Here is a 21,675-nt window from a genome sequence, read left to right as displayed (position 1 = left end):
CCATCCAGCTCTGCTGATTCAGTGGAGTAAAAAGGTGGAATTCATTAGGAAAAAATTGTTTACGGCCCAGCTTTAGTCAGAGGTTCTTCCATTTTAACGTCCTGCTTTTTTATGATAGATTGTTTGAAAGACAAAGCAAGCACTAGGGGCTGCTTGGTGTTTTTGTTTTTATTTTTTCATTAAAGTTTAATTGCATGACTTGTTATGTGATGTAACTTCTGGAAATGCCTGTTGTAGTTGCTTGCAAAATTATTTTTGATTTGTTATGTTTGAATCTTGGGTGCAGGAGTGTTAAACCTCAAAGAGGTATTCAGACATGCATATATAGAGAAAACATAGATATATATATAGAGAGAGGATAGGTTTTGATTAATGAAAGAAAAGAACTGAAACTGCTGTGAGAGAAGAATCTCCTTTATTCAAAAGCTCTTCTGCTACATCACTAGGACAGAGACTAAAGGCCTTAAAATTAGTGTAACTATAATTTATATCCACCTTAAGGACACTCTTTGCCTCCTGATCAGTAATGGAGCCTTAAATATAAATGGATCCTCATCTTGCAAACACTCAAATATTTTCTTTACTCGCATGAGGTGTCAAAGGAAGGGTTTCTGTAAGGAAAATAGGGCATTTGCATAAGTACTCACAGCATCAAACAACAGAGGATTTGTATTGCATAAACAACAACAATCACATTAAAATCATACTGCTTTAATAGTTTAGAAAAAATACAACAAAAACATTGAAACTGTAATAGATGTTGCTGACTGTATTGGTATCGATTTCATAATTTGCGTTGCCTTAATCTTGGGTGGGTGAAGATTAAGAATCTCCATGTAGAGGTATGTGTGCGCAATAAACGGGTAACATCTTAAGCAGCTTTTCTTTGCCCGGAGATGATGATTTGAGGGCAGAATGTTTTCCCCGTAAAACGTGGGTTTTGGAAAACAAAAGAAGATCTTTATAAATAAAAATCTTGAAAGGAAAACATCCATTAAACAATGAACTGGGGGGGGAAAGTGTTTACTTTAAGCAAGTTTTCCAAACTTCGTGTGCGTTGTAAACATGACAGCAGAGACACCACCAAGTGCACAAGTGAAACCGGCTTTTCTCCCACTGGCCAACACATCAATTCCCAAAGGAAATCTGGAGCAGAAGTGCTGAAAAAAGGGAGAAGGTAGAAGATGCGTTTGTATTATATAATCTAAAGCCTTTTATGTATAAAACATTTATACTTGTTTAACTTGAGATGTGGTAGTTAAACTGATAGCCTGCATGGAAACAATTATTTTGGCTCAGCCCAAATTAATTAGTAACAAATTTCTACAAAATCCAAGTAAAAATAAGAGAGGTAGCTCTGCATTAAACCAGTATTAGTTTGTATTGGGTAACTTCTTATACGCATTTTTAAAAATACATGTCTTTGAAATGCTGTTAATCAAGTATGAAAAGTGAAATGTAAGGAAATTCACTCTGTAGAGCATTTATGAATTAAGGTTAACACATTCATAAAATGATGATAAAAAAAATTAGCAATGGTCACCTTCAGCATGGTTCCTTGAAGGAGAGCTGAGCTTCATCAAATTAAAGGATATTCACTTGGAGTTGGGAAAAGCAATCTAAACTACAGTTTTCCCAGAAAATGATGGGACTGAACTGCTTTTACCTAGAAATAAGTAGGGATTTCTTGTTTCCCATGGGTTTTCTGCTCAACAGTGAGGATTGGTTTTCACCATGATGAGCATGTCCCTGGATGTGCTTCTGCACCCAGAATATATGGTTCCTTCCTGCTACCGGTAAGTACAGGTTTCTGAAAAGACATGCACTTTTTTTCCTCTAGTTATCATCCCTGAAAAGCTTTTTCCTCTAATTTTATTTTTATCTGGGATTTTTCAGATTTTGTTACTATACATATTTTGTACATTTGTATTGTCTGTATATAGTTTGTTCTGGACTGTAAATGACTATCCAGCCCTTGCACCAGAGCAGGTAGGTCTAGAACTGGACTCTGGGCAATTTTGTCCACAGGGCATCTGAACTTTTGGGTGTGTGTTTGCAGGGGTGGTACACTCAGACTGCCTTCCTATTTCAGGATGCAGAAAAATGTCTCTGTTCTTGCTGGCCATCTTTCTAGTGAGTCCTTCTCTGAACCAGATAGTAACCTAGGCACCATCCTGGACTGATCCCCTGCTGAGTTGTTTCCCTGTTGTAGGGTGTCATCTTTAAAAAAATAAGTAAAATTAAAAAAAAAAGTCAATTATAAAACACAAAACAAACACCAGTCTTTAAGTGGAAATAGCAGTCTCTCCTTAGACTGAGAAGTTTATTTAGCAAAGAAGGGGATAACCTAGTGGTTAGAGCACAGACAGAAATCTTATCTTCTCCTAGCTCTGACTAAATTGCTGTTTGAGTTTGGTCAGGTTACTTTAACTCCTTGTTTTCCCACCTTCCCTGTGAAGTGAGGTGAAGAATTCCCCTGTGGCATGTCATGCATTAAAGCTGCAGGTTTGACTGACTGGGTAGCAAATATGTCTGTGTACATGGTGATTTTTACGTCCAAAATCTGAGGATGTCTCTGAGTTCCCATGCACTTGCTCATTTTTTTCAGTGAAATAACTCTGGCTTTTAAAACTAGCAAAAGCAATTAGTTCACTCTGGGGACCAATAGGTGGAAACATGTCATTTTAAAAAATGGATTTGATTGTGGGGATCTCTGAAGCTTTATATTAGGTTTAGAATATTTCTGCTGCAAGTTATGTCTGTGGACACTGAGTACACTCTGTGCTCTGAGAAAGCCAGGGCTTGCTCAGCCCCATGATCCTTGTGCAGTTGGTCTGATGGCATAATAACAGTCAAAGTACTGCACATCACTTCAGCATAAGCATATGTATGAAATGGACCTATAATGCATAATTGTAACAAGTAACTAGAATACTGCGTATGCACTTCTAAAATTGGCTGGGTTAATAAAATGTGCTGATTGCTCCCTGAGGATATCAAGGGACTGGATGATATTAGTAAGGGTCACCAGTTCAAATCTGGGGCAAGTTAGCAGTGACTGCAACAGCCATGTTACATCCCTGCATGCTTTTCCTTAAGTTTCTCATAGGCAGGTATCTGTATCAGTACAAGACCTACTTTGTTGGCAGCTGGATTAAAAAAGAAGGATGGCTGGATGTGATGCTGACATGGGGCTTCAGAAACTGCAGTGCTTTCCCAGTTCTGCTTGGGATTTCAGTCTCCTTCCCAGAATAAGTTTAAAGCACAAAGTTGCTCACTGTGTCCTTTGGATTCACAGTCCTTCTGTCACAGATCTTGCAAATCTGTCACCTTATTTACATATTGGAAGCAACAATTAATTTGAATATTGTGTTGTATTTTTTAAACAAAGATGGTTGATTTCTAAGTTTCCAAGAGAAAAGAAAGGTGGAAATATTTGGTTATTGCTTTTGCTGACCACTGGTTACGGGGATTCAGGTTGCTAGTGCAGGACAGAGCGTTTTCTACCTTGGGAAGTAGAGATTCACCAATATACCTGAACAATGCTGCTACATCAGTTTTCTAAAGGAAAGGCAACAGTCTCAAGCAGGAAGATAATAGGAGATCACCACCTGCACCTCTGGGTGAGCAGAGGCTTCTTGGCTTTCCAGGTTATGCCTCAGGGCTGAGTGCTGTTTAGCAGGGGTCTCGTGAGGGTGTCAGTATGCTTGTGTGTGTAGGAAATTGGTGGTTTCTGGCTGTGCTCTCTGCAGCATCCTGCCCCTCCAAGACACATGGGAAGCTGAACAACATGACATGCTGAGCAGGAGGGCAGCTTCTGGTCAGGCGCTTGTATTTTTGCTGCCTTAGCTGCTGTTATAAATTCCTCACTCTGGCCTTTCACTTCTGATATTTTTTCCTTGGCCAAATCAAAGACGGTTTTGTTACCTCCGGCTCCCTGCGGACGCGGCAGCTTCAGGCAATGAAATACGCTCCAGCCTTTAGAGGGAGGACAGAGGACCCGCTGCTGGGAATCTGAGGTGGAGAAGGGTTCCGGGAACAGGACTGAGGCTTTTGCCTTCATTTCAGCCCTGGCTTACATCCGTGTGCATGTGCAAAAACAACAAACCTGCTAGTTGTGTGCTGGGAGAATAGATGAAGGTGCTTGAAAGTGCTGTGGGATTTGTAATGTGGAATGAAAAACACACAACAGCGTGTGGAGGCTGGCACTGAGATGTGGTTGCTCCTCCTTGCCACTACCCACCTGGGGAAGTAAGGTCAGCACAGCTCCTAAATTAATATATACTATAGTAAAATGGATTAATTGGGGAGCAGTTGTAATATTTGTGCCTAAAGGAATAAAGAGAGGGAGGTGGGATTGCCTGAGCTTCCCCTTGGACTAGATGTGGGGGAGCGCAGTCCTAGTGACTGGACATGGGTATTTAAGCTAGAAGTGAAAATGTGCTTTAGGCTCCTGGAACTTTTTCCCCCGTGTTTTTCCAGTGGTGCTGAACAAATTTGGGATTCCAGATCCTTCTTTTCAAACTGTTCAAAAGCTCGAATGTACCTGTATGGCTACTACCGAGACCCAGCTGACAGTCCCTGGTGCACAGGAGGGAGAAGAGATGAGCGTGTTGCTGGAGTCTGAGTGGAGCTAATGAGTTTGCTCCTGTGGCTGCTAATGTTCAGTGTTTGGAGATGGAGAATGCCGAGCCCATCCTTATCTCTTGTATGTAACTGTGTTACTGCTTATGAACCTGGGAGCTCAACAATGCTTTTTTGGTCTTTGCTGTCAATGGCAGGAGCCCTGAAAGACTGCGGTTCAGCATGGCAGGCTCTAGACTGATGGTTCCTGGGGGGAAACCCTCTTCTTCCCCCATGAGTGACTGTCCTTACTCTTGGGTGCTGTTTGGGAGAAGAGGAGCATGAAGCTCAGCTTGACTGAAAGGAAGTGCCAAGGATTAGGAAATTACTGTGAAGGGTAGAAATAACTTCAGCTCCTGCAACATAATCATCGTATTTCTCCCCCGGGTCTGGTTGAGGGCCATAGGATTTGTTTCAGAGCTGAGAAGTTAAGGGATGCTCGGGAGGTTCCCTGAGGCTGCTGGGTCAGGGCGCTTTGCACTCTGTAGGAACGTTCCTTTTCCCCACACGTACATCTTCAGCTGGGGCTCGAGCAGCTACTGTTTGAAGTCAGAGGGAAGGGCGGGAATTTCTCCTGGAGGGGCTGCCCCTGTCAGCAGCCTCAAATGGGTGGAGGGGGGAATCTGGCCAGCGAACAGGCGAACGCACACAGAAATGATGCTGGAAGCCAAGGCTAGTCCTGCTGATGTGGCCCTTTCTCCTGCAGCGGATCATAAAATATGGCTCAAATTTTCATTACGGCCTCTATTGATTATCTTTTGGGACAGATGAATTATAGGGAACATTAAATTAAAAAAAAAGGGAAATATTTGAATGAGTTTGGGAGGTCGATGCCAGAAAGGCTGACGCACCAAGCCTTACCGGCACTTGCCTGCTCCGTGGGCCTGCTGGGCCCTTCCTGTGGTTCCCCTTGGGGAAGTGCCTGTCCAGGGAGCTCCCCTTGGCTCTGTCAGCTGCCCTTGGAGAGCAACAGGCTCTGCAGTGGCCATGGGCTGTGCCTGGGGACAGCCCAGATGTGGAGGCCGTGGCTGTAGCACCTGGGTGCTGTTCACCCAATGTCACATGCTCTGCCTTCACTGGGAGGTGGCCCTGGGGACTCTCTAGTTAAACAGTACTCGACGGGTGGCTGGCTGGCACCTACCTTGGGATTCTCTAACAAAAGGGGAAAATGAGGGGCTGTGAATGGGCAAAGGCCAGGGCATTGCATTTGGAGACAAATTCAGATCTGCTGTAAACATATGTGTGGAAACCAATAGTGAATCATAAAAGTAGCGATGGGCTTTCAGAGGCTTCCCTCTTTCCCTGCACCAAGAGAAACATTGCTGACCTCATCTCTCTTATGTTGAGGGGTCTGCACTCCTCTCTCCAGGGTTCATCGAGTGCAGACCTGATTCTTGATGTGGTTTGTGGTCAGGCACCTTTGACTTCAGGTAAGAGAAGTGCCAGGATCGAACCATTCCACTGTTAATGTTGCAGACTGAAGTCAAACCAGAGGAGGAGAGATCTGGCTTCTTGCTGGCTCTGGCCAGCTCTCATTTTGAGGACCATCCTGGAACTTTGTTCCTGTGAACTCTCTGTGCCCGGTCAGCTTTTCCAGGCTGTACTGTGTGCCACACGGTGCTGCAGGAGATGGCCTGGTAAGGTTTTATCCTCTGCGCACTTCTCTGACGGTATTCCCACAGAGTGGGTGAAATCCTGTAACCTGAAATGTCGTCAGCACGCTTTCAGCAGCTGAAAGCGGGGAATAATTGATGTTACCTCTTTCAAAAGAGCCGCAGTTCAGAGCACTCTTTCCTTTCCTGGTGGTAGCAGGAGAGTCCTGGACCAGACACTCACAGGATCTGGGTGGCTTTAAAATCCTTACTCTGTGCTTTGTTCCTGGGTTGTTTTCTGTCACTCAGGCCAGCAGCCAGTGCTTCTGAGGAATTCTCTGTTTTCTTTTCTAAGATTGAGAGGAATGCAGCCAGGGTCCCTCTCTAGCCACCCGTCTTCACACACCAGCTCACAAGACAAACATCGTCCTCCAAATACTTGCCTGCATCCCGACCCGGGGTCCTGCATAGCATGGTCCTCGTGCCCCGCTGCTGCGGACTGACCGGGGGAGACACCCCTTTTCCCCTCACCAGTCTCCCCTGCCTGCCGCTGCCAGCTTTCCTTCTGTGGGTCAGAATGAACACCCAAGGCGCGATCTCTGCTTTTGAGTTGTTTGCATGTGTTGTGGTGGTGCCTTTTATTCACACATGTGCACAGATTGCCATTTGCCTGGTCAGGCGGCCATTTGGCAGGGAGTTTTGCCAGCCTGTATGTGTGCTGCAGGGGCAGAACTGTCTCTGCCTGTTGCATTGCCTGCACTGCTGACCCGGAGGAGCACAAGCGCTCCGAGTGTGCACACTGTTAGTGTGTAAAACACCTCGTGCATTCACTGGTGTGTTTCTGGGACCTTTAAATAAAACCAGTGTTAGTAACGTAGGAGCGTTCACCCTAGCTTATGGGAGGTTCAGGTGCCGGTGGTCAGGGCCACCTTTCTGAGTGCTTAACGCACACTTGCATGTACGTGTTTCACTTCCTTGCAGATCTCTGCTGATTTCACAAGCCATCCACAAAGCTTTGGCTTCACCTGGGCAAATGCAAAAGGTGGTGGTTTCCATGGCTCCACGGCCTCGCTCGAGCGACACACCCTTTTTGTGTAAGCTGGCTCCCTGGAGTCGATTGTTTTTTGGCAAACAGCTTCATAAACTCCTCCAACAATTAAACTGAAAAGAAAAAAAAAAACACAACACAACAAAACCCATGCATTATGGAGTGAGACAGCAAACAGGTTGGAGCAACTCCCCCAGCCAGCTTGGTCCCCCACCAGCTCTGGAGCCTCAAGCCCCCGGTGCCAGGCGGGGAGGAGAGAAGCCCCGGCTGCACTTGCTGGACTTCGTTTTGGGAGGTGCCTGGGCTGCTCCAACCCACCAAACTGCAGTGAGCTAACAAACATGAAGGAAAAGGTCATGTTATTCACTTTTATTTTTTCAAAGCTGCAAACATCCCTCTCTCTGGGAGGGGAGGCTGCACAGATGCCAGCTCTGATTAATTTAAATATTTACCAATCCCTTTTTTTTTTAATTGTGTATGTTTGCGCTCTGTTTGTGTCCCATAAAATACCTGGTGTTTTGGGCGTACCCCGTTTGCAGGGTGTATGAGATCACACTGAAAAAATGCAGTGAAAAACATTTTCATGCCACGACACATCAAATAGGATTTTGAATTAAGATGAAGATTTTTTCCCCCTTTTTTTATCTCTGAAGTTTGGGTGAAAGGGTTTTCTTTCTCCCTTTTTTTTTTTTTTTAAATTATTTTATTTAACTAGGAAGAAAAATTGCCATGGAAATCCTTTAAAAGTTACTTTTGCCTCATCTCACATGTCAGACAATGACAGCAACTGTTTGTGCTGGTCAAAGCACCCATTAGTCTGTATTTCTGTGCTATTATCCTGGTGGTGGTTTGTTCCAGTGGGCAGGCAGTGAGCAGGGGAGAAGTCTGGAGTTTGAAAGCCACTGCCAGCTCTGAGCTCCTGGGTGAGCGACGGCAGCTCCGCTCCTTTCCCTGCCCATCGCTTGTCTGTCAGACTTGCTCTGAGGCAAGGGCTGTCTTTTGCTGTCTGTGCATCCCTGGCACGGGGGTCTCGCCTTGTTTGGAGCTTTCAGGGTGCTGCTGTAAGACTCACAGGCAGCTTGCCCATGGTGCTTTTCAGGGGAGGCAGCTGGGTGACCCTTTGGTGGGCCTCCAGGCACCTGCCGGCCACAGACTCGTGGGTTTGTGTGCCCCAGAGCCGAGCACGGTACAGGAGCCAGTTTGGGCACAGGCACATCATGGCACATTGTCCTCTGGTATGGGTTTTTCTATATGCTTTTGCCCATAGAGGCTTGTGCTCCTCTGGGAGGGAAGTTTTATTTGTGGGTTCAAGCAATGAAAGCGCTACTGACATTCACCCTACCTCCTTTTAATTGTTTTCCATGCCCATTGGGTCATAGCCTAATCCTGGCTACATCTGGGAAAGTACAGAGCTGTTCCTTGGAAAAGTGGAGCATCTCCAAACTAAGAGTAGCACTGCTGGGATCAGAATCCAGCCACCTCCGCTCTCTGCTGTGTGGCTAGCAAGCCAGGCAGTTTGGCACAAAGCACAAGTCTTTTGCAGGGGCTTTTTCGTTTTATTGCGCCTGTAAAGGAGCACAGCTTGAGCCTTCCCGCTGTGAACAGCAGGGCTTGAAGCTCTGCGTTGGGAGAGGCTTAGGGGGACGGGGGGCAGAGGTGGTAACGCCTCTGTAAGTGGGGCTCACGGGCAGCTGGACGTTGGCACATGAGTGAGATGTTGGTGCTGAGGCGCCAGGGGCTCAGCTGCCTTGTGAAAGGCTTTAAGGCTGTCATTGGGGCAGGGTAGGATGTACATATGGGTGTATCTGCTGGGGCAGGGGATTTGCACTGCTGGAATTTCAATCCTCTGTTCCTGCTCTGCTGTGGAGAAAGGAGAAGGGGAAAAATCAGGGTGGGTGTGCAGGGAGGGCAGCAGTTGTCTCATCTGAACCATTAGCCAGAATTTGAAATTGGACCTGTTACTTTTGAGGAATGTAGGGCAGTGGAGGAGAGATGTTGTGTGAATGTGCACGCGGCTCTTGCTTCAGTGTCCTAGGAAAATGCCAGCGCGTAGGATGGCAAGGAGTAGTAATTACCCCACAGCTTCAGCTCCACCACTGCACTCTTTGATCACTTATTACTTTTCTATTCCTTCTGCTTCTTGCTGTAATTGTTACAAAATCTCTCTGCTTTGGGAGGGGTCCAGGACTCCAGGGCCCAATTGCATCTGCCCTGATTCAGAAAGTGGGTCATGCTGCTTGGTCTGGGAAGAAGATACTCATCTTGCTTAGCATGATATTTATTAGGAGATAGGGAAGGGAATGCAACCGCGCTGTTGCCTAGAAAATTGCTCTGGGGGGATAGCGAAGGACTTGTGAGGGCAGAGCACAGAAAGTTCTTGCGCACCCGGTGCCTGCTGAAGCTGTGCCACGTTCCCCGTGCCTGTGTTGCCTTCTTCCCTCACAGCGAGACGTGGTGCGGAGAGATGGCAGGACGATAGTGGAACCGGGGACAAGGAAGGGATTTGTAGTGCTCGCTCAGCAGCTGCCAGGCAGTGATGGGCTCTTTACCTTCCTTGGAGTAGCTGCTGGTGGGAGCAGTGGGAAGGGAAGACCTGATCTGGTCTGTTCATCGAGATGTGCTGTTTTCACATGAAGATCTAACCTGGTTGGATTTTGCTCCTGGACAAGTGACCAGCTCTGCTCCTGCACCCCCTCTGAATCATGGCAAACCTGGGGACTCAGTGTGCTGAGAGTGCCCTGAAAGGCTAGAGCTCCCTGCTAAAAGCAATTAGAAAACCTGGATCCAAAGCCTAGAGTAATTTACTCTGTGCTGTATCTATCATTAAACAACAGAGAGAAGTAAACCTGGTAAAAGAAGCAGATGATGATACGCCCAGCGTTGCTCCAGCAGGGTCTCACAGCAGGGCCTCTGCCACAGACCGCCCCACTCGTGGGGGGTAGAAAAGTGCAGCTGATCCTGCCAGTCTGGCTGGGCCTGTGCTGCTGCTTGCTGTGAAATCACCCTCAGGATTATCCAAAGGAAGAACTGGCAACTCCAGTAACTTGGAGGGCCGGATCCTCAACTCGTTTAAATTGGCATGACTTCACTGAAGCCACCGAAACTGCACTGATTTTACACCAGGTGAGGATCTGGTCCGGAACCTTCTGAAAGAAGATGAAAAAGAGGGCACAAAGCAGAGGTTTGATAGGGCCCACTTCCAAGCATGGGGACTCCTGAGCTGTCCGGAGCAGAGAATAGATCAGCAAGTCATTTCCTTATGTCTTGGAGAGCTTCAAAGGGCTCTGAATTCTTGTGGCTATGGCAAACGCCAAAGCACAGCTCCCTTGGGAGGATGGGGGACCCCCATCTTTGCCTGCACTTTGAAATGCATGTTGGCAGGGTTTGGTGAGAGCATCCAGCATTGCCCTGCCAGTGTTTTCTGTTCATGGCTTTTTTGTGGAAGCGTGGTGAGAGGAGTTGGAAGACACAGTGAAGACCCTCACCTTTTGATTTGGCTTGTTGTGTACCCTGCTACGCTTGTTCTCATGGGTGCTCTGAGCCTGGCCAGGCTTTTCCCCTACATTCAACACCACTAGTATCCCTTGTGGCATGTGATGGCATTGACTGAGACGGACCAGCAGCTATGGCTTTGGCCTTACACCACTGCCACCACAAGTTTTAATTTCTCACAAGCCTGTGAGATGATGGGAGGAGAGTTTCCACTTCAGGGAAGGCGAGTAGCCAGTGTCCGTGTCCCACATGGCTGCTCCATTGGGCAGCGTTAAGCACATGCCTCCAGAAATCCTTGGTTCCTGGTGTGGCCAGCCAATTTTATTTTCCCAGCTCTGCATCTCATTCTTGGGTGGGGGTATTATGGGATGTATGTAAGAAGGTACATCACTGTGTGTTGTTAGAAGAGGTTGTTTGCTGTAGCACCAGGCTCTTGGGACCTGCAGGGATGCACAGAATTCCCTCCAGCCCCCGGCATGCACTCACATCCGGGGTGGACCTGGACAGGGTTTTAGCAACTCCCAGTGCAGTAGCTCAGGGCCGGAAGTGAAGAAGGGATAAAATATCCAGCTGAAACTCCTGTAGGATGTAATTACCTGAGCTGGAAGCTGGCCAGGACAGCAGGTATCGTGCATCATCTACTGGTGGTATCAGAAGCACCCAGCGTTGCAGGAGGGGTGGTCAGGACCAGGGAGTGACATTGTTCCTGCGAGAGGCAGAACTGTTCCCTCAAGGCTGCCTCTGTGGGCATTCAGTGTAACGGCTTTTGAAGTCACTTGGTGTTTGTTTCCATGGTTGTTCTGTGCACGTACCATGGTGTCTATAAAATACTCTTGGGAAACTACAGCCCATGGATTGATGGCCCTGTCCTGACACTCATTCAAATGCTCCTACTTTTCCATTTAAAAGAAAAGAGGAAAAAAGCTTAAACAAAAGAAAAAAACCAAGGAAAATAAAAAAACAAAGGAAATTGACTTCCCAAAAATTACACTAAGCTAACATTTGAGGCCTGGCACAAATCCATCACAGCCAGGAAACTCAGAATTAACCAGTGCTCTCCCTTGGCTGCCAGGAGGGGCTGCACTATGGCAGCACAGGCCAAAGCTTTCAAAGTTGGGGGCTTGCAGATGAAAGTCCTCAACATATCTCTGAAGCGCAGCAGAAGGTGTTTTCGTGCACCTCCATGCATGCAAAAAAAGCAGCATTAGATGCAGGGGCAGCTTTGGGGAAGGGTTAACACCAGGTTCTTGGTGCTCACATCTGGCGCCGATACCAGCACCTGACCGGCGCTTGCTGTACCCAGACTTTCCCGTGGGCTCTGTCTTGGTGGATCAGGGGCAGAGATACAGCGGGTACCCACAAGCTGCTGCTGAGGAAGCTTGAGAATTTCCACCCTTGCCCAGGTTGCAAGTGAGGACAGAGTTGACTCTTTCTTCGTTCCCACTTGCAGATGACGCAGCATAACATAAATCATTGTGACTGACAGCTTCGGTTCAGCTCAGGTTAGAGGGGAAGGGAGGGAGGCGCAGGTCAGGCCGGGGGGCAGTGCTGGGGCTGTGCGAGCAGCCGGCCCCGAGCAGGTCACAGGAAGAAGCTCCGAGCAGAAATCGTGGCTGGTGCAGCGGGTCAGAGGTGGCCTGGGCTGGCAGAGCGGGATGGAGGGAGGCTTGCAAAACACCTGCTGCATGCTCCTCGCCTTGGGCTGATGCTGTCAGTGCTGTGTGTTTGCGAGGACTTGTTTCGCTCATCGGTTTTGAAAAAGAAAGAAGCGGGCGCCTGTACCTACTGCTGCAAAGAGGCTGGCACCGTGCTGAGAGTGGGACAAAGGTCCAGCCGTGCTCCTGCTATCCCTAGCCATGGTGCTTTGCCAACCTGCTCTTGCTGTGAATTTTCACGGCTTTGGGGTACTGCAGGCAGAAGACTTCATGTCAGAGCTTTGATAGTATCTCATTTCAGAGGCTGGGGGAGGTTGGGTTGTGTTAAGGCTGAAAATATTTACAGGTTTTGAAGTTGAAACGCAAACAGGAAAAGCCCTTTAAAAAGTGAGTGTAGTGGATATTCAAAACAGGGATTGCCATGGAAACGCCACAATATTTGCTTAAATTGACACAAAGGTTGCTGGTTGCAGGGTTCTGACTTCTTTGGCTCCATTTTCTTTGGCCCGGCACCTATCACAAATTGATCTCAACAACCCTCTTTTGTTTTGCTTCTTTTATTTTTGTCTGATGGAAATTAAAAAAAACCACCAACAACAAAACCTTCCAGTCTACAAATCCCACCTCACAGAAGAGTCTGAGGCTTCTGAGCTTCTGTCAAATGTTGGAGCTAGGACATTTTAAAATTTTCTAAGTAAGGTAAAAGTTCTTGTTCTTTTAATCTGTGTATTTATTCATTTCCTCCAATGCAGGAAATGGAAGGGAATTGCCTTAACTGTCTAGGGAGACTGGGGAGAAGGGTGAAACCTGTTGCAAAGGTAGCAGTGTACATCCAAGGAGCACAGGAAGGGAAGTGGGACTTTAGCTGTCCACCTCTTGGACCAAAATTTGAGAGATTCAGTTTTGGTTCCCAGTTCTGCCTCAGATGTACTATGTGACCTTTGACAAGTCACTTAATTACTGTGTGCCTCACTAAACTAGAAATAATAATTCTTCCTTTGTCTCATCTGGTTATATTTGTAACGTCTTTGGGCCTGAGAAATTACATTTGTATGTGGGGGTGTGCAAGACTGACAATAGAGCTCTGTTCTATTGGTAGTTGTAAGATGAACACAAGTGAACGATTCCCCCACGAAGGAGGGACGGCACCATGATCTCACGTGTGCAGAAGCGCTCAGCCACCTATGGGGGAAAGCACTTTGCAGTAAGTGGCTTAGTACTGTAGGCTTCTTCTGCAACTGATTGACCTCGATTATTTTCTGCGGAAAGTTATAGTGCGTGGCCCACCGGATAGTCACCAGGGTGGTTTGTACCTTGACTTTGAGTTGCTAGCACCACACGTGGCAGAGAACGAGGTCGGGATGCAGTGTGTTTGGTAGGGACTGAAATGCTTTGCTTTTCTGGACTGTTGTCTGTGACCAAGGGCTGAGGTCTGTGGGTGGCTGTGGCATTTGAGGCAGGCGTCATTGCTTGTGCTCGTGATTCACCTGAGCTCTCGTACTGCTCAGTAGGGAATATTCATTTCCTTTTGAAACTCTTCTCAGGGCAAAGAGACTTCACCAAGTGAAGGGAGGCCATCAAATTCACACTGTCTTCATCTGAGACCACCTCCAAATCAAAGAACCTGACTTCTCTCCTGGCTTTGTACACTGGAATGGACCTTGAAGCCTGTGACTTCTCAGTGCAAGGTACTGGCTTTTGTTCTGTGATCAAACTGTCTGCTCTGAAGTAGGAGTAGAGAGAGTGATTTTGGCTCTCCAGAGCCTCCATTACAGTTCCTGGGAAATCTCTAGCATATAAAGTTTAGAAGAGCTGCTGAAAGTCATTGGTTTGGGTGGTAAGTGCATGACAGGGTGTTGGTTTTTTTTGGGCTGTCTTATCCCTGACATCACTGCCCGTTTCTGCACAGACGTATGCACCCAGCTGACACAGCAAAGCGCTGGTTTGAAGAGCTCCCTCTCTTAGCCTCCTTCTTCCTAATGAGCTGGTGTGCAGTATTAACAATTAGCTAAAACAGTATGCCAGAACAGGCTAGCATGGGAGTCCCCTGGGTAAGTATTGTGTGGGACAGTTTCTGATTGACTTGCTTCACAAAAGAAGAGGAGTTTGAGGATGTCTGTGGTCACGGTGGGAAACTCAGAATGGTTGTGAGGGGGTGGAACTCTGTGTTTCTAAAAGCCATTTTACTTTCTTCACCGCTTGGCTTCTGTCACAGCTTCTCTACAAAGAAAGGTATGGCACAACATGGCCTAGAAGAACACAGATGTAGGATAACAGCAGTGGGATAATGCATTTCTTCTTGGTGGTTTGGGGATTTGGGAGGTACCTGATGGCACCGCCATACTGCTGCAGATAGAAAGGGCTGAGGATCCTCTGTGTGTCTGGACTTTGTGTGATGTTGTGTCTGCTCTGTAGAGGGCAGAGGTTTTCTCAGGATGTGTCTCCATACTGTGTTGGCACCATTAAATGGTAATGATGCCTGAATGAAGATCAGCAACCTGAAGTGCTTGTGGGGATTGTGTATCACCATGTTCCTCTGTGTTTTGCTGCTGTACCAGAAATGATACCTGGGCAAAGCAGTGTATCCAAAGCTGTTGTGAGTCACAGGTACACCTCAGAGCTGAACTAGAAGGGTCAGAGTGGAGGGACTGTATTGGCATAGCAAGAGGGAAGATGAGAAAAGTCACAGGGCTGAGATGTTGCTCTTGGGGCTTCAGCTATCCCTGTCCATCCTTGGCTGTGTGTGGCATGGGGGAATTTACTCATGTTCTGAGTGCCCTACCTTAAAGAGCAACAGCCGTGATCCTCTAAGGCTCAGTGGGGCTTAGTGCTTGCCACGTGTTAAGAGCCTACAGACCTGAATGCTTTCAGTAACCCTGCCAGTAAATACAGTACGTTACAGGATGGGATATGGGTGAACTGTGCCTTCCCACACCTTCCTAGTGCTGAAACTCCTCCAGGGTCTGGCATGCTTTATTTGGAAAGCTTGGTTTTGAACTACCTATGTAGGGAACTCTGGCCTTTATCCCTGTATGAGCTGCTCTGGTGCCTGTGTCCCCTTTTAGAGCAGTGGCACATGCCTTCACAGGCCTCCAGAGGCGAGCGAGCTTCCCAAATTGGAGCTCTGCCCAAGGGAATAGGGTAGTGGAACATGAAGAGCCTTCAGGTTTTACCAAATAAAATACAAATTCTCATGTTTGATTGCAGCAGGTGAATTTTCTGCCAAACATTCTTATGTGCCTCTCCAGAGAGACCCAACATCCAGGGGGAAAAGCTCTGCTGAGGCAGCTGCTGCATACGTTCTGGGTCCATTTTTCCATCAGAGGGAGTTTTTCTTGTGACCCTTCTCACAGGTTTTTGTTGGTGTGGCCCCTGGTCCGTCTTGACATGGACCTGGGATGGGCAGGACCTCTGAGACAAGAAGGCAAGAGAAGGATACTGATTAAGTACCAAAGTGAACCTTAAAGTTCAGGTTCTTGCAGATCGTAATCCTTTTCGATGTTTGCCTTCTCCTCCTAGTGCCTACTGGGTGCATTGCCTGTGTATAGTGTCCTTCAGGGGCTGTTTTCTGAGGGACAAAAGCTCATTAGAGACAATAGAAATATTTCCTTTGACTCCAGCAGTTTTCTGAGGTCCCCCTAGTTCTACAAGCATCACTTCAGTGCAGGAGATGCGTTCAGCCTTTCAGGCATGTGGCTTTGTGATCGCTCATGCTCTGGACTAGAAATCCCCATGTTCCAGTCTTCAGCCCTGGAGCAAGTTGTATGGCTTCTACTTTCAAAACAGGGTCAATTTTACTTTGGGCTACAGAGGCTGTTTGCACGTTCTCCAGAGCCCATCCCTAGGCTGTGATTGCTTTTTCACTCTGTTTATAAGCACAAGCTGGCTGTTTAGTCCTAGAGCTGTAAGGGTTGGAGGGAGTTCTCTTGTCACTTGATGAAGGGAGGCCTTTTACGGGAGGGAAAAAAGCTAAAAAAAAAAAAGTGGGGAAAGGATTAGAAATACCTGCTCTGTTTGTCTTTGACTTTGCAAAATATTTCCCCCTTGCTTCGATCCTAAAGTAAACCTAAATTTGGGAGTTAACTTGGGCAGACTGCATTATTTTTACTAGGATCCTTGGGATCACCCCATAGGCACAACTGCTCGGGGAGCGAGGTGGGAACCCTGCCTTCTGCAGAACTGCAGCTGGCCCAGCCCAGCCAGCCCTGACGGCTCAGATCCTGAGCTGGGCTGGGGAATATGAAACAGCCTTGCAAAATCATTGTGGAAATTTACCCGCCTGTGTATGAAATCAACTTGCCTGCCTTTGCCAGGAGGAGTTTAACTTGCCCATTAAAATATACATCTATTTATGTATTACTTGTTCTGTGAGAGAAAATTTTCCCAGGCAGTTACAAAACTCAGTCTAGACTGTAACGTGTGGCATCTGGTGGTAACATGCCATATACATATATCTGAATACAGTATCTACTGTATCACCCTGGTTGGGAGTTAATAGCACGTATCTGGATTATAGCGAGGTCTTTCCGTTTACAGCACGCTCTCACTGGATAAAAGTTTGGCCCGGTTCCTGCCTGCACTGGTCTGAATGGGGCTCTACTCTGCCTGCTTCCATCCAGCTAAAGCAAGGCAGGCATTTCCATACTGCCTGTTCTGACCTGTGGCCCCTCGGTCCACCTAGGCTGGAGGCAACAGTTCTTGGGTAGAGCTCTTCCGATAGGGCTGAGTTGAGGAGAGGGAAGATGTTAAAAGCCTGTCTGGGATAAGAGCAGGGTTGTCACATCCATCTGCTCAGGCCCTGACGAGCAGCTGATCCATATTGTTAACATATTGCCTGCCATATGGGCTAGCTCAGCTCTCCAGGAACGCTTGGGAGACCTGACCTCTAGTGTGACAAGATGTGAGCATGAAGGACGGGTTGACAACAGCCCTTGGGTCTCAGAGTGTGAAACCGTGTTGCAGCCACTTCCGCTGCCTTCCCCTGCGCTCGCTCGTGCACTGTCTCTGCCGGCCTTTCTCCCTCTCTTCTCTCTCTCTGAGGGTTTTTTCCTGCCTTCCCTGTTTTCCGCATCCCTGGTCTGCGCTAGATCAATGACCTTCACTCATAACCAGACTGGACAGTTCTGACTCCCTCCCCCGGGCCTTCGATCAGATGTTTGGTTGGCGGCTGTGGAAAGCTGAATGGGGGGAAGTCAAAGCAGGGGAGAGAGGATCGTGTGCTCGGCAGGCCTTATAGCGGTCCTCACCATATCTGGTGTGGGAATGAGACTGAAGCCTGACCCGTTAAGGTAGGTAAGCAGGCATCTCCTGCTCACTTGTGTAATGGCAGATGCTAACATAGCCTCCTCGTAGTGGGCTGAGTTCAGCAGTGGGACCTAAGCAGGTTGAAAAGGCTCAGACGTTCAGGGAAGGGCCCTGATGCGAGTTTGAGGAGGCTCTTGAGGGACACAGAGTAATTTAGTTTCAAACTAAAGGTAGGCACAACCCAAAGCCCTTTCAGAAGCCCTGCTATGCCCAGCAGCTAGTGATTTGGCACCTACAACTGTCCACATGAGGGGGGATAGTTGTCTGAGGTGCAAAAACTGAAGAGGTTTTCTGGCAATGAGGAAGTCAGCTGAGCAGGATCCCTCCCAGGTGTTGAAGGAGTCGTGAGTACAGAGCCTGTGGTTCAGTGAGGTACAGGCACAGAGCTCGTGTGTATGGGTATGTGGAGCAGCTTAGTCCTAAAGAAGCCCAGCGCATACATGAGGGCCAACAGTTGCCTGGGTGGCTGTCACACAGGAGACCAGCCCACCTCAAAAAACTCGGATGGAAAAAGGATGTTCAGTACTGGAGGAGATTGGACTGGGCCTAGGCCTTCATGGATTCAGACTTTGCTTTCCCTGCCACCTTCAGTTATTTTTCTGACTTGATGGTATTCTCAGCCTCCTAGTGCAGATGAAGGTGGCCTTCTCTTTCCTAAGGCTTCTGTCTTCACACTTGAACTTTATGGAGGTTAAATCCTGGCACTATTAAAGCAAGCACGAGTTTTGCCATAAACCTCAGTGGAGTCAGGATTTCAGCCTTGGCTCCTCAGAAGAGGATCAGGATGTTTCCCAATCTTTCTTACCCATCAACTCTGTCAGACCTGCAGGCATGACTTATTTGTCTTTTAGTTTCCCCAAGTAAGGGCTGCCTTTTTAAAAAATGCCTGTCCTGTGAAAGTCATTATCCTCAAAAAAATCTGTGATTTCACCCTACTCTCTTAATAAATGTTTTAGACCACTTTAGGTGTTTTTATCGCTCTCCTTCCCCATATACCTGCAGTTTCAGTGAGCATTAGTAGTGTTTATTTGTAGAGAGGAGCCCACTGAAGTATTGCAAAATAAAACACAGTGATGAGTCGTGGTTTATTTACTCAAGCTTCACTGATGTAACAAACCTGATTTTATGCTAATAATGACTCAGAAGCAGTGTTGGGAGGAGAAGCCAGATCTCCTGATTCCTTTAACCATCTGACAGTATTTCTTCCTGTCCTTACTAGATCGGACAGCAGTTCTCTCAGCTGGGATGCAGGCAGCAATTCTGTGGCACCCCGATGAAACAGCTAGCTAAAAGAAAAGGTCAATAGTGCTCTGCCAGTTCGCAGGGTTCCACTAAACATTTAGGAATGCATTCAGCTCTGGTAGGCACTGGATGTGGGGCCGTCTGTCTGTCCGTCAGGCAGCTGTCCAGCGGCAGCCGATCTGCCTGCTGGAGTTCCTCGAGGAAAACTGGCTGGAAAGCACTTGGAACAATCAGTGCTAAGTATGCACATGAGTGTTGAAGAGAAATGTATGTTCAAAATGTAGTTCTTAGAAATCTGTTGATAAAAACAAAAAATGTGAAAAATGAACAAATACTGTAAAGTGAATGTGATCTGTTCTCTGATGTCTTCTAATGGGGGCTCATTCCAGAGCTGGTGCTCAGCGCATGGGGCAGTACTGGAGGTGAGGCTTATCTCACTACTTGAGCTGAATATGGAATGACTGCTTTAGCATGTTGCCTCTGACAAATTATGTATTAATACTGGGGTGGTTTTTTTTGTTATTACTGCAGTTATATATTAACCATTAAGAGCCACAGGTAAGCCATCTGCTGATGTGAAGCAGCAGAGCTGCATTTTCAGCCAGCAGAACTACCCTGAATTTTGCCAGGGCAGTTTACAATCTGTCCCAGTGTCTTTCGTGTGATTCTTGCTGAGTTTGTCTTAGCTGTACATTAATAGAACATACAAGAGAAAAGAGGAGAGGACAAACTAAGGTGAGTTTGAAAGTAAAATGAGCAAACAATATTGCCAGCCTTGTCCTTTCAAAAGTCAAAAGCTACTCCCCTCCTCCCCCCAATTATAAGACTTAATAATACCGAGGTTTCTATGTGTTTAGGATTCACACAGATCACATTTCAGGTTGCTGTGCCCTGCTAGTGGGAGAGCAGAGGGATCAGAGGGAGGGATAGCACTATACACACATTTTTGTACAAAATAAAATTCTTATGTAACTTGCAAGATTTCAGGCTTTAAGAAAAACATGAAGCATTGCAAGGTTGACAGGATTTGGCACATGGGAGCATTTCCTACTTGATTACCATGTCCCTGAAGTTTGCTGACCTAGAGAACAGCCTACTCAGGAGCCCGGTTGCCATCCTCCCTTGTCAGGGCTAGCTACCACAGGAGCTGAAGTCAGTTGCCCTGAAGGCCAGGAATGTTTTGGTAGACTTATTTGATAGACCCAGGGCCGTTTAGCAGTGGAGTAGTGCAGATCCTACCTGAGCTGGTCCCATATGGCATGAGGCAGAGGGGGTTTGTCCTCTCTGACATCTGACCTTCGCGGAACCTTTGAGGAAGTGGACATCCTTAATCCCTGAAGCAGTTGGGGGTGAAGGTGGAGAGGTGTCCTGGGGGTGGGGTGAGGAGAGCTTCTTGATATCTTCTACTGTAGCAGCACAGTGCTGCTGCCTGCTCTGCCTCTTCCCTGAGGCAGCTGGGCTCTGGCTTTCCCTGCAAGAAGCTCCTTCCTTTGCACATAAGACTGCTGTATCCCTGGCTTCCCCAGCCCAGAGGGAGCTGCTGGACACGAGGGGTGCTTCCCCCACCCCTCCCTGGCTTCCCAGCGCTCCTACCCTGGGGGTGCCCAGCCAGGGGGAAGGTGCAGTTACCCTCCCCCAAAAGCGACTGCCCAGGCAGGGCCAGGGTTAGGGACCATTCCAGGTGCATGCAGAGAGCACTGAGCTCCCAGGCTTTTGGCCCAAACTTTGAAAATCCACACAATGTTCCCCTGGCAGAGCTGCCTCTCGCCCCTTTCCTGGCTTCAGAGAGAGGTGAAGGTTCTTCCCAGGACCCCACCAAATCAGTCACCTAGCAGCTTTTGGGCTTGCTCTTTGAACCCTGCCACGCTAGCTGTTCTCTCTTTATCCTGTTCTCTTCTACCCACTTCTTGCTCATTCCCCTGTGCTGCTTTTTACGGGTTTGCCAGAACAGAGACAAGATTTTTCTTTCCCTTGTTTGCTCCCTCCATTACTCCCATCTGTTCATCCAGGCCCTTAGTCCCTTTGTTTTTCAGAGTTGCGTAAATTTGGGCTCTCTGCTTTCTGGGATGCTCTTCTGGACAAGGCTGGTGTGGGAAGGAGGTCTGGTTCATAGGCCAGCACAAGGGGTGGGGGAAATGTGCCTCTTCAAATTAATCAGAATTTTCTCCTCCAGAAATGCTAATGGGGGAAAAGCAATTAAAGCAGCCTGTTTTTTATTAAGTAATCTGTGTTAAGAGCTTGTAATGAAGTTTAGTGCCGTTGTGACTCGATATTTCAGCTTCATCGGTTTGAGTCAAAACAATCCAAAGTGGGATGGGAGCGTGGAGGTGAGCTGCTCCCCAGCACTGCTCGTGCTGACTCTCGTTCCAGCTGGCTCTTGCAGACTTTCCACAATAACGTGTATGAGACCACTCACTCTTTATCCTGTCAGAAAGGCAGCACTGCATAAGAAAGGGGGCTTTCAAATCTGCACGCACAAACGGGATGGTTTCTTCTCATTTAAAGTACCTGTTCTCAAAGTGGGGATGACCGTGGCCCCTTGGAACAGCCCTTGCCTTGTTCCTTGGGGTAGCTGCCAATAACCAAGTTTTCTGCAGGGAGCAGTGAGTGGACAAGGGACTGCAGAGGGGATGTGGCAGTAAGGGGTGGAGAGACCCTCCAGCCAAGTGCTTCATGCCTCGGAACAGGTTCCTAAAGCTTTTCCAACATCTGGAAAAGT

At 47.5% G+C, this 21,675-nt stretch overlaps 1 protein-coding gene across 9 annotated transcripts in view; it reads left to right on the top strand.

The window, feature by feature from the left end:
* CASZ1 (castor zinc finger 1) overlaps nucleotides 1-21,675 on the top strand; it is a 211,133-nt gene that overhangs the window by 22,260 nt on the left and 167,198 nt on the right. For 4 of the 9 annotated variants that reach the window (XM_074925164.1, XM_074925162.1, XM_074925155.1 and 1 more), the window contains exon 2: nucleotides 13,955-14,098. The exons of 3 other annotated variants lie outside the window; for them this stretch is intronic. The gene's annotated coding sequence lies outside the window, so the exon portion shown is untranslated. Of the gene's footprint in view, nucleotides 1-1,739; nucleotides 1,797-13,688; nucleotides 13,786-13,954; nucleotides 14,099-21,675 lie in introns of those variants that run through there. 2 more of the 9 variants (XM_074925158.1, XM_074925156.1) reach the window with 2 other exon arrangements.

The sequence above is a fragment of the Athene noctua genome, chromosome 22 (assembly GCF_965140245.1).
Source record: "Athene noctua chromosome 22, bAthNoc1.hap1.1, whole genome shotgun sequence".
NCBI lineage: Eukaryota > Metazoa > Chordata > Aves > Strigiformes > Strigidae > Athene > Athene noctua.
Note: the sequence above shows the minus strand (reverse complement) of the source record. Positions and strands in the feature narration are given on the sequence as shown.